The sequence below is a fragment of the Poromitra crassiceps genome (assembly GCF_964638095.1).
Source record: "Poromitra crassiceps genome assembly, chromosome: 5".
NCBI lineage: Eukaryota > Metazoa > Chordata > Actinopteri > Beryciformes > Melamphaidae > Poromitra > Poromitra crassiceps.
The window spans coordinates 109166-122246 of NC_139642.1; the positions used below are offsets into that span (position 1 = coordinate 109166).

The following is a 13081-nucleotide window of genomic DNA, read 5'->3' on the forward strand; positions in this document are numbered from 1 at the left end:
CCTCAACACTGACCCACAATGCTCAGGTAGAGAGGGATAAGCTGCAAATAACTGCAAGCTGCAATAACCGATTTTCCGGCCGCTAGAAACAGCAACACATTTGTGCCAACAGCTAAGATAGCCGTTCCTACTGAGAAGTCTGTGCATTTCATCTAAACTGGGTTGGAAAAATGATAAACACGTTTAGAACACATTTCAAAGATGTATGAGCTGGCTGTATGCTGGATCACTGTGGAGTTAGAGAGGAGCCGGACAGACACATTCTTGTTTTTGCCCAGGCGTTCTCTGAAGGAACGGCCTCCACCTTCGACTACTCTGTGAAGGAGAAAGCCCCGTTCACCATCTGGAACGCCCTGGGGATCCCGCTTATCGTGCAGCACGGCGCCAACCTGCGTCTGGTGGATGCGGCGGCGGCGCGGGGGAAGCTGCACGAGGTGGCGGTGGGCCAGAGCATGGACCTGGAGCACTCAGCGTCCGCCTCGTCGTCCCGGGGCAAACTGTCCACCCTGCAGCGCCAGGAGAGCTGCCTCTTCAACCTCACCATCGGTCAGTCAGTCAGTCGGCTCCAGACTCACATACACCTTCTCATTTTATACACGACACGCATATAGTGCTTTTCATGTTCTAGCCCGTCTGATGATGTGTCTGGACTTGGATTTTGTACGCCACATATAGTGCCATGTATACTTCTTTCAGTAGATGCAGGGTTTTCCCTGGCTTTTTGGAGGGCTTAGGTGCTGTGTCGTCAGGGGCTGCTTGGTGGCTACTTTTTGGACCATTATTATATGACCATATCTGTGTACAAACATGTGGAAAAGCCACAGCAGCTAATAAATAAACAACACCCAAAAAGACAAACCTGTGCCCTGCTGACCGCCACTGGGGACCAACATTGATTTGACATTCATTCGGCTTACTGGTGCTGCCCAAAACTGATTTGGTGCTGTGCCTGAGCCTCATAATGGTAGGGAAAACATGTGGTAATGGATTTTCAGAAAACGCTTCAAAATCATATAAGTCTATAAGTTTGTGAAGGTTATCTGGCCGCAGTTTCATCATTTACTTAACTTGACTATGACTTCTGTGGTTGTCATATTACTATATAAATGTGATATAAATCATATTGACTTACTTCCCGACGACGGAACCAGGAAGTACATGACTTCTGTGGTTGGTCTACAAAAATAGTCATCCTTGCGCTGCTCTATTATGGAAGCCTTGAGAGGCGAGAGATAAATCAAATCCGGTGATCCATTTTGTTGAGGAAGTGAAGGAGGCCGAGGTGGGAGTCTGCGTGTGCCTCCCTCTATAAATACATCTTTATATGTGAATACATTTTTATTTTTTTTACCTTTACCTTTATTTAAACAGGTAAAATATGTTGTGTCCTCCCCGTAGTTCCTTCAGGTTACAGTGAGATCTGTAACATCGCTCTGGACAAGCCGGGCCGGCGGCTGTATAACGTGCGCGGGGCGCAGCTGCAGCAGGCCGTGTCCGTGGTGCTCCAGGTCGACGCCATCCAGGGGAACAAGGTCATCACCGTCCGCTCGCCGCTGCAGGTCGGTTCAGTCTGCTTCACTTTAACCTTTAAAGGCCACAGGGGCATCAAACCCAATGTCATCCAAAAGGTAGTAGTAGTAGAGAATCTTTATTTATCCCCCTTGGGGCAATTCATGTGCAGCATAAAAAAAAGTAATTTAAAAACATACAGACATGAAACAGTAAAAAATAGGGATGTCTTAAAACATAGTACATTTAAAAGGACACGAAACCATGTAAATTAAAACAAAAGGGGGCATGAAGTAGGCTACTATTCAATTCAACAGTTCAGACAGCGAATAGCCTCAGGAACAAAAGAATGGCTGTATCTGTTCCTGCAACAGCGGGGCATCCTATACCTGCGCCCAGAAGGAAGGAGGGAAAACTCAGGGTAAAGAGGGTGCTGTGGGTCACGCAGGACACCCTGAGCCTTCTTAAGAACCCTCTTCTTATATAGAAGACAGAGGTCATTCAAGTTACAGCCTGTGATTTTGGAGCTCATCCTGACAATTTTCTTTAGCATGTTCTTGTTTGTCAAGTTTATGTTCCCAAACCAAGAAATAAATGCAAAGGTGAGGACTGACTCAATACAAGAAGAGTAGAACATTTTCAAAAGTGACTTGTCTACGTTAAAACTTCTTAGCTTCCTTAAAAAGAACAAGCGCTGATGGCTTTTCTTTAGAATTGCCTTCACATTAGGCTCAAAACTCAGTTTGTCATCCAGAATTGTCCCCAGATATTTGTACTGGCTGACCACTTCTACCTGTTTCCCATTTATAAGGGTAGGTGATGGGGGGACGGGAGCCTGTCTGCGAAAGTCGATTGACATTTCTTTTGTTTTTGACACATTAAGTTTAAGAAAGGACTTTTCACACCACTGTAAAAAATCATCCACAATTGTGGAACAGTTCTGAACAGATTTGCACGAAACTTGGCAGAAAGGTTGGTTATGTGCCAACTTAGAAGTCATAAACTTTCCACACCCACTAGCCACAAGGGGGCATAACAGGCCACGGCAGAGGTATACCCTTTAGTTCAATTTGTAACACTTCAGTCATTCATGTTCGCTGTTTAGTTATAGTTTGATATACTTTCTCAGGTCAATGTCAGAGGAGGTTTTTCCAGTGAGGCATAGGAGGATGGTCCTCCTCTATTAGATTGGGGATTTTATATAAAAAAAAAATATATTAAAAAAATATATTTTTTATTTTTATTTTTATATTTTTCATTTTTCATATTTTTTTTTATAATAAAATATCAATCAAATGTGTTTTTTCTTATGTGCAGACGCTCATTTTTTCATTCATTATATAGCTCCATGCAGAAGAGTCACTCTGGCCCTGGTCCCAGCATGGGGGAGGGGATTAAAAAAACACCCGCCCTGTGAGCTTGATTTATTTGGTAATTTATCTAATGAAAAAATAAGATTGGTTGAAAAAGACTTGCAATTCACAGAAAACAGTGGAGTGATGTGTTTTCCAACGAATCAGATTGAGGAGGAGGGGAGCTCTCCCTTAGCCCGTGAAACCAGGTGAAACCCTAATTGGTTGTTGTTTGATTGATAGATTGCTTGACATTGATTGACATTCTGTATTGTCCAATGCTGAATAGCCTACGTCTGAAAATCTTGTTGAATCCAGAGCTCTGGTTGAATCTAGCTCCGTTGTCAGTAGGAACTAGGAAATGATGACCACGCTGACAACCTGACACATTCATAGATAGATTTACAGACAGTAGTAGCACCTATACTTTCCCCTTTCCCTGTTTTTTATTATCAAACAGTAAGTTAGCTCACAAGCCGTTGCATGAGCGCCCGAACGCGATTTTCTGCAACAAGTTTAGAGACTGCAGCGGGGTACACGGAGGCTCCCGAGGTCGCAAACACTGGGATACTGCTGCAACCTCATCGGCTGCACGGCGCACCGACTACAGACAGCTGTGACAGCATTGGATATGCAAGTACCGGTAAGTCAATTAAATTTGAGTTATCCAGGTCTTCTACTAAATTCGGCGTCCACCAAGCAGCGCTATTATATTGTTTTATGCTGAATAGCCCGCCATTTCCTAATACAATGGCGAAACGCAACGAAACATGCAATTTGCATGTTTAATTGCATGTTGTTCCACCATGTTTCGTTCCGCGCTGCCAAATTCAATGGAATGAAACAAAACTTGTAGCCTATGTTGGACATAGTGAAGTGTTTTTGATTGATTTGTTCATCCATCAAACCTTTTACTGACCGACTAACTGTAGCCTTAATATCTTACTTTATTTTGAGGTGCAAACATTGCTCAGCCAGAAATTATTCCCACTTCAACTCTCTTTCTCCTGGGTGCACCTAACGTTAAAATGCACCAGAGGACATCCATCTTATTTGTCCTCAATCTGCATTGAAAATGTGTGAAAATTCACCTTCTTGCAACAGTTGTAGTCTAAGCTAGTGGTTTTCAAAGTGGGTTACCCAGCAAAAAGGGGGGATTAATCTATTTTCACTATAATTCCATCCATAAGTAACACAATCACAGAATGTACGACTATTTTGGTCATGGGTTTCATATAATGTCTGATAAAACATCTAGCAAAACTCTTATCAGATGGGGGACCCTGGAACAAAATCTTATCTATATGGGGGTGCGTGGTGTAATTTGTGTTACTGTAGTTTAGGGCTCCTTAACATGAGCAAGTTCAATAAACACTGGCCTGGGCTACATCTTCTGCCATAAAAGTTATTGCAGTTGAGGAATCTGTCAAGCCAGCACCCAAGTTTTAGGATTGTGTGATTGAATTAAACTGAAATTAAGTTTGATGTTGCCTGTTACAGTGTAGATGGTAAAGCGGTCTGTAGCCTAATCATTTCTATTGATCTGGTTTCCTTGAAGGAGAGTGCTGCTGCTATTGAGGGGGTGAGGCAGCATCAGGTCGCGGCCGGGGAGCGCATAGACCACTCTGCTCACACAGGACAAGATGGGCTGCACAACATGGCAGCTGCTCAGGTGAGTCAAAGCTCCCAAATTGTTTGCCATCAGAACGAGAGCCCCCGGATCCCATATGTGTGCCATGCATTATTAACCCCAATTATTGATTACATTTTTTAAAAACAAATTATTAAGTAATGATGACATCAGCTCTATTTAACAAGGAGTTTATTTCACAGGATTAATAAGGCTTTACATTTATGACATTTTCAAACCAAAACTTTATTATACAGTAAACCACATTGATGTGTGGAAGCACTAGTGTCGTTAAGTGGCCTGTTACAGTGTAGATGGTAAAGCAGTCTGTAGCCTAATCATTTCTATTGATCTTGTTTCTTTGAAGGAGAGGCATGGACGCAGACACAGAGAGTGGGATGGCGAAGAAAACCTTGTGGATTTTGTGTTGTCACAGCCTTTCTACAGTTTGGATCATGCAACAAAGTTGAGGATCAAGACTGCAGGGCGACCAACTCCACAGATAACTATGAAAAAAACAACCATGATCTGCGGTCAGCAGAAAGAGACCAAGCTGAATATGGTCTGGTATGAGAGATATTCTATAAATGTGTCTGAGCTTAGATTTTGGATATCATAATACCATGATATAACGGCAGAAGTGTTGTCTTTTCCTGGGTTTAAAAGCTGCATTATTACAGTAGTAAAGTGATGTACAATTGTGATGTAATTTTCTGACTGTTCTATTATTTGCTTTTACCCACTTAGTCATTTTTTCCACATTACTGATGATTATTGATCAAAAATCTCATTGTGTAAAAAATATTTTCTGAAAGCACCAATATTGTTCTCCCAGGCCTATAGTAAAGACATCAGGCTTAGTGGTGTTAGATTGTCAATCCCGTAGCAGAAAGATCACAGGTTTGATTCTTTCACCAGCTATGTATTCCACTGACTTGTCTTTGACTCAGACACTGAACCCTGACTGCTCACTCACTTTCCGTCAGTCTCTGGATGAGAGTTTGTTTTGTATGTTGTTAAAACTGCAAATAAAATATATATAAAAAAATGAAAGTGGAGTAATCCTAATGCTAATTTAAAATGAGATATTCCTTTAAATCTGTCTTCAAACTGCAAAAGAGAAAAAAAAAACACCCAAATTTTTTTCGCCGGCGACCTTTGGTCGCCGCCGAAAAGGGGCGGCGCCCTTCGGGCGCCGCACTGCCGTCCTCCCCTGTTCCCAAGCTCACCAGCCGCCACTGGTCAATGTGATGTACTCAGTTCTCTGGAATGCATTGAGAACCTTGAAAATAGAAAGGAAGATAATGGTAATAATTCTGCTGAGACCTCTGCCTCTGCTTTCAGATAAAGAATCATTTCTCGGTGCCCTTCTCCATCCTGAAGTACTGTCCGTCCTCCAGCAGCCTGCTGACGCTCGGAGTCGCCGAGACCGAGAAAGAGTTCCACGTCGCCTTGGAAACCTACAGGTATATACAATCCAGATTAGTGATGGGATATTTCGGGATATCGGTTTTGGATGCCGATACTGATGTAATTCACACATCGGATATCGGACGGACGTCGCCAAAATACGTTCCGTTCCAGATTCCAGTCATAGCTTGCGCTGGACCATAAACCCACATGAAACAGCAGTTGTAGTAACCACATGTAGTTGTTGCTTGCCTTGTCCTAAGAATTTCATTGTTCAGAATGACCTTGTGTTATACTGTGCAGATCCATGACAGATGTTTGTCAGAATTTGAAAATGTATGTGTATATATATATATATATATATATATATATATATATATATATATATATATATATATATATATATATATATACAGATCCTTTCCAAAAAATTACAATATCATGGAAATACCATGGATGAACGTGGGCTTCAGCAGTTTGTCAAGCAAAGACGATTCAAAAATTTGCAGAGATTCAGAGGGAGTGGACTGAGGCTGGACTCAGTCATAACTGAGAAGTAACTGCTGATTTTCTTCACACTATTCTAATTTCTTGAAATACTGTTTGGGGGGTTTTTCTGGAGCTGTAGGCCAAAATTATGAAAAATGAAACAAATAAAGGCTAGAAATATTTCACTGTGTGTGTAATGAATCTATAATCTATGAAAGTTTCACTTTTTGAAAGGAATTATGGAAAAAAAATAACTTTTCATGATATATATTTTTTTTTGGAAAGGATCTGTATATGTATATGTATATGTATATGTATTTGTTTCCAGGTGAAACTGTAAAGCAGACCGTAAATCCTCAACTTTTGTGTCCAGTAGACAGAAATGTTTTCTGCCTGCTTCAGACAGTTTTAAGTCCATGGCACATGAAAGAAACACAGATGTTTGTTTGGTGTGCCATGGCTGTCTGTCCTTGTTTGGAGACATTTTCCGTTGTAGGACATTTGATTGGTGTACCATGGGCTTTAGCCTTGCAGCCCTGCAGGCAGCCGTTAGTGAGTATTGATTGATTGATTTTATTCAGTATGTGTGACCTCTGCCTACACCCTCCCCTCCCCAGGGCCCAGCTGTTTGTGCGCCCGGCAGGCCATCTGGAGGGGCTATACGGAGCCTCCTCCACCTGCGTGTCGTGGAAGGAGCAGGTGCACCGCAGCTCTGAGGTGCGCTCTGTGCTGCGCTAGCTGCCCGGCCACAGACAGCAGCTTCCTGCCTCTGAGCCTCAACACGCTGGCGCAGCCCGACAGCCTGCAGCACATCACCAGCGCCGGAGAGGAGGACTGGGACCCCGCCTACATCATCCACCTGCACCCTGTGGCCACGCTGCGCAACCTGCTGCCCTACACGCTGCGCTACCTGCTGGAGGTACGCTCACCACACATGCTGCTAAGTCTGATCTGAATAGTTTTCTCTCCTGTGTTTATGAGTTGAGAACAGGTGGGGAAAGGTTTTTGCCAGGATCATTTTTCTAAATTTCTTTTTTTGCCAGGTTAATCGTGGCCTTTGTAATACTTATTTAATACTTAATATTAATATTAAGCTCAGAATTTCCTAGATTATTTTTGTTTTCTCACTTATTATTTACTATAATAATATGCTACCTGGAGAATGCCACACTTAAGTCCCTGGAGGGTTTTTAGGCAATTCTCCTTCACATTCAATGATGATTATATTGTATTTTTTGTAATTGTTTGTATATGTATACAGTAAATAACAACAACAACAACAACAACTTGCCTCTCTGGGCTTCCGTAGTGAGCTAATTGAAACTATTCTAATTGACTCTGATGTGTAAATCTAAGGTGTTTTTATAATCACCTCCCCAGGGTTCAGCAGAGTTCTATGAGCTGCAGGAGGGCAGCTCCTCTGACATCCTGAACGCTCGTATCTCTGGAGAGATGATGGAGTTGGTGCCGTCTCAGTACCAGGGCCGTGACTGGCACGGCCATGTGCGCCTGGACCCGGACCTGCCCGAGTTCTTCCCCGTCTCCTTCACCTGCGACTCGGACCCCCGGCTGACGGCCGACGTGAGCGTGCACGTGACGAGAGCGCACGGCCGCCTGCTGCTGTCGGTCTTCAGCCCGTACTGGATCATCAACAAGACGTCGCGCGTGCTGCAGTACCGCGCCGACGAGCTGTCCGTCAAACACCCCGCAGACTACCGAGATGTGGTGCTCTTCTCCTTCAGGAAGAAGGCCCTGTTCAGCAAGAGCAAGGTAGGCCTGTTCGCATGACCCAGGTGGAAGTCAAAATGCAGACACTTGTTGGTGGTTGAACAAACCCAAAGGATTTATTAACAAAATGTGGTGCGGGCTGTCAGGCAGGAAATCAGGATTCCTGGGAAGCAAGAAAAAAAACAAGATCAGTACTGGACTCCAAAAAACACAGATGAAAGTCAATAGGAAAATTCCTTGGAAGAGGTTAGGATAATGACACGATACCAATCATAAGTCATTTCAACGATCTGACACAGCTTGAAGGGAGACCAGAGTACAGGTGCATCTAAAAAATAAAATCATTGAAAGGTTTTTTTTTTTTCATGATTTAATTCAAAAAGTGAAACTTTCATATATTCTAGATTCATTACACATAAAGTTAAATATGTCAAGCCTTTTTTGGTTTAAATTTGGATGATTATGGCTTATCTCATGAAAATCAAAAAATACACTCAATACTCCTTTTGCAGGAATGACTGCATCAATGCGGCGTGTGCCGTGGTGTGGTGTGGTGTGGCGTGGTGTGGTGTGGTGTGGTGTGGCGTGGCGTGGTGTGGCGTGGTGTGGCGTGGTGTGGCGTGGCGTAGCGTGGCGTAGTGTGGCGTGGCGTGGCGTGGTGTGGCGTGGCCACATACTGAGATGAATGCAGAAAGGCTTTCATTCCCACATTGCTGCAGCAGAAAAAAGTGCAAAACAATGACATTATAAAGCAAGAGATGTTTCTGCGTTGTATTTATTTGCCAAGTGGTTACAGCAGTTAATGCAGGCGATCATTCTGATAGAAAAATGCACACAAAAAAACATTGTGTTAACTCATTGAGTGCCAGCCACTTTTGGAGAACGGACGCTCCCAGTGCCAGAGTTTCAGAGCTTTTTTCAGTGATTTCTCGAGGCCCACAGAATATTGTGTGATATTACTATGTAAACAATGAACACGCAAAAAGAACGATGAGACTCTTTTCTATCATCAGCAAAAACAGGTTTATTGATATCATTTTCCGTTCTTTAGTTATCAGCCGGAGAAGATAGCTTGATTTAACAAAAAAGAGCAGTTTTTTTCTAGAAGCTGAGATAATGGCCCTTTTGTGAAATTAAACATTTCAAACACATCACTGACTCTGAAGCTAATTTTCTGATGTAGTCACACCTCAAAAATAATTTCCTTCAATAAAACAGTGAAGGCCAGGGAATTTTGTTTGGCAGAATAATATTTTTAGCTGCAACCAGCAGCGCTGGCCCCTGCGTGCGCTGCTGGTTGCAGCTCCTTGCTGGTCTTGATTTGCTGCTGGTGGGCATCGGATATTCTGGCTTGCGTTTGCCAACCCTGTCCTGCTGCCTGGGTCTGTCTGCGTGTTGTGTGCTGCTCTGCGTGCCACCCCCCCCCACCCCCCCATCCAGCTTTTTCCGCGTGTGTTTGTCACCGGCTCCTATGCTTCCAGTTGAGAATAATAACAACTCCACGGCTGATTATGCGAATGGGCTGTCGCAGCGGACATGGAGGAGCTCAATTGTGGGAGCAGATTGGCTGCTGTAGGCACATCTAACGTTAAAACGCTTCATGCATATCGATGCATACGGATGCGATGCGATTTCCGTTTCCCCAACGACTTATTCTCTGTTTTTCTCTGCCTTTCTGTTAACCTGGAGAGCACTGTCGCCACCTAAGGGTTCTGTAAAATAGGTTATAGACCTCCAATAGCTATAATATTTGTACAGGAGAGGCAGAAGGCTTTGATCGACGCCCCACCGTCAAAAAACGCAATTGACGAACATGTTCGTCCTTGGCACTCTACGTTACTATTTGAAATGACGAACATGTTCGTCCATGGCACTCAATGAGTTAACAGCAGGATGTTCTTTTTATCTTTTATTATTAAAAACCCCCAATATGCACTCATAAACATATAAATACCTGTAAACATGCAATCAACCAAACAAACAGACAATCAACCAAACTTAAAGCAAAACCATCAAAGACAAACCAAAGGGAAACTAGATTACTGTATGCAAATAAACCTGTATGCTAACAGCTGTGTGCTAACAGCTGTGTGCTAACAGTGTGTTAACATTGTGTCTCTCCTCCTCTGGTGCAGGTGCAGCTGTGTGTCTCCACCTCCTCCTGGTCAGACGGCTTCTCTCTGGACACGGTGGGCAGTTACGGCTGTGTGCGCTGTCCCTCCACCACCATGGACTACCTGGTAACATCTCATACACTCCTCTCAGGGTGCTGTCTGTCTGTCTGTCTGTCTGTCTGTCTGTCTGTCTGTCTGTCTCTCTGTCTGTCTGTCTGTCTCTCTGTCTGTCTGTCTGTCTGTCTCTCTGTCTGTCTGTCTGTCTCTCTGTCTGTCTGTCTCTCTGGCTGTCTGTCTGTCTGTCTGTCTGTCTGTCTGTCTGTCTGTCTGTCTGTCTGTCTGTCTCTCTGTCTGTCTGTCTGTCTGACAGAGAGACAGTGTGTTAATGTCTGTGTCATGAGCAGTATGAGGCAGACTGTTAAGCAAACTGGTCTGTTATTCCCAAACTGAACTGGTAGCAAGACCAAATGGGAATATACAAATTATAGGAATACAAGTATTCCCCCCATCTGTGTATTTTTGTAGTTGGACCTCCTTTAGTCAATCTAAATGTCAATATATTTTAACACTATTTAATTCTACATATGTTACACAGATGGAAAAAAATAGGAACTTAGAAAGGTTATCCTGGCAAAACGTTTGTCACCTGTTCTTAAAGCATAAGATCGCCCACAAATAATTATCTATTATCTACTCAGCCCCATGCTGATAGGACAGTGAAGGACAGGGTTTTTAGTCCTCAAAATATTTGTGGAGTTTCACAGCAAAACACTGTCGCAGCATCCTGTGACCTAAACAATTTAAGTTGATGGTGACCAACTTAAAATTTTCAAAAAAGGGCTCCATATACTCCTCACTTTGGCTTAATCCAAGTCTCCACAAGCCCTGAGATGCCAAGTTGATTTGAAAATATGTAATTTACACCATGTTGTTAGCTGAAATCTTCATTGTAGCACCCCCCCCCCCCCCCCCCCCCCACATACACACACACACACACACACACATCCGTGGCTACAGTGAAGATTTCAGCTAAAACAGGGTGTAAATCACATCTGTTCAAGTCAACTTAAACCCACCCTTTCATCAGCATGGGGGTAAGTAGGCAATGACTTGATCTTCATTTTTGGGTGAACTTATCCTTTAAGTCATAAACACAGGAGAGAAAACTATTTAGATCAGACTTCTGTGTGTGTGTGTGTGTGTGTGTGTGTGTGTGTGTGTGTGTGTGTGTGTGTGTGTGTGTGTGTGTGTGTGTGTGTGTGTGTGTGTGTGTGTGTGTGTGTGCATACGTGCGTGTGCATGTGTGCGTGTGTGTGTGTGTGTGTGCGTGCAGGTGGGGGTGAGTATCCAGATGAGCAGCTTTAACCTGACCCGTATCGTGACCCTGAGTCCGTTCTTCACGCTGGTCAACAAGTCCTCATACGAGCTGGAGGTGGGCGAGCTGCAGGAGGGAGATGGAGATCACGCCTCCGCCACCAGGTGGCACTACATCGCCTCCACTGAGGTCAGTGAGCCGGACGCTGCCTTTACTTCTCCGCTAGTGATGCGCGCGGCCTCCCCAGAACCCGCTGGGTCCCGCGGGTTGGCCCGTCCCGCGGGTTGGCCCGCCCCGCAGGCGGTCTGGGTCCGAAAATGAGGAAAATTGTTGTCAGTTGTTGTCTTGTGTGTTGCAGTGTGTTTCCAACGGTCAGTTGTTGTCTGTGTGTTGCAGTGTGTGTTTCCAACGGTCAGTTGTTGTCTGTTGTGTGTTTCAGTGTCTGCCTCTGTGGCCGGAGAGCGTGGGGGGCCGCCTCTGTGTTCGAGTCGTCGGGTCTGAATCTTCCTCAAAGTCCTTCTTCTTCAACAAGCAGGACAACGGCACCCTACTGGGCATGGACCAGGTCAGTCTGCAGTAGAGGTCTTCACGGGTCCAAAATCACGGACCCGGACCCTAATGGACCTGGGGAATTTGTGCCCGAACCTGTAATGGACCCGTCTATTATTAGAAATCTGAGACCTGGCCCCGTTCAGATCTGAGACATACCGAGGCAGAGACTAGTGGTGTCGACGTCAAAGTTGCTTGTTAACTGCTACAAGTTGTATATCAAATGAAACTTTGTGCATCTTTATTAACTAACATTATAGCATTCTCCCCTGGTTGATGCTGCCTAACGCTAGTTAGATAGTACAGTGGCAGTCTCACTCTCTATGCTACCGCCGTTCCTTCGCCCAAAAACACACACAACAGCGCTAGAAACAATCACATACATGTTGTGACTTGTGTACTCACCATGCGATCATCGAATAATAATCCAAAAGTACGGGAAACAGTCATCTTCAATTAAATCCATAGCGAGGAACCAGCAAGAGGGTTACCTCTCTGCAACGAAAATCACTTCCTCGTTTGCCTGAGGCACATGTGTGCGCATGTGGTCACATGCGCCTCATGTAAACGAGGAAGTCATTTTCATTGCAGATGGGAACGCTCTTTGCCAGTTATTTTCTCTATGGATTTACTGGCAGTTTGTGACAACAAGCCTCACGTGTGCTGTTTTGATGCGTTTCTCTCGTGATCAGCGCTGATCGCCGGGTCCACTCGGGTCTTATTGGACCCGGCATTTCACTGTCAGAACCCCGAGACCCGTGACAATCGCTACCGGAACCGACCCATACCCGGGGTCACTTCTTTTGAATGGACCCAGACCCGGCTGGGTCGGAACCTCGGGTATTCGGGGGGTCGGGCATACCCGAAGACCTCTAGTCTGCAGTGTTTACATGCACTGCTCATCAATCTTTGCACACTGGAATACGTTCATCTCCGAAGCCCGTAGGAATGCATGGAGCATGGGTGTGGAGCTACTTGTCTCATC

The 13081-nt window shown here is 44.4% G+C and overlaps 1 pseudogene across 1 annotated transcript in view; it reads left to right on the plus strand.

Annotated features, from left to right (window-relative positions):
- The window catches only part of LOC310777399 (intermembrane lipid transfer protein VPS13C-like), a 109993-nt pseudogene that overhangs the window by 22865 nt on the left and 74047 nt on the right, over nt 1-13081 (plus strand). The window contains exons 16-23 of the transcript in view: nt 279-546; nt 1399-1559; nt 5836-5957; nt 7008-7309; nt 7771-8160; nt 10254-10358; nt 11566-11736; nt 11987-12112. The product of the transcript in view is annotated as an intermembrane lipid transfer protein VPS13C-like (transcript). The remainder of the gene's footprint in view (nt 1-278; nt 547-1398; nt 1560-5835; nt 5958-7007; nt 7310-7770; nt 8161-10253; nt 10359-11565; nt 11737-11986; nt 12113-13081) is intronic.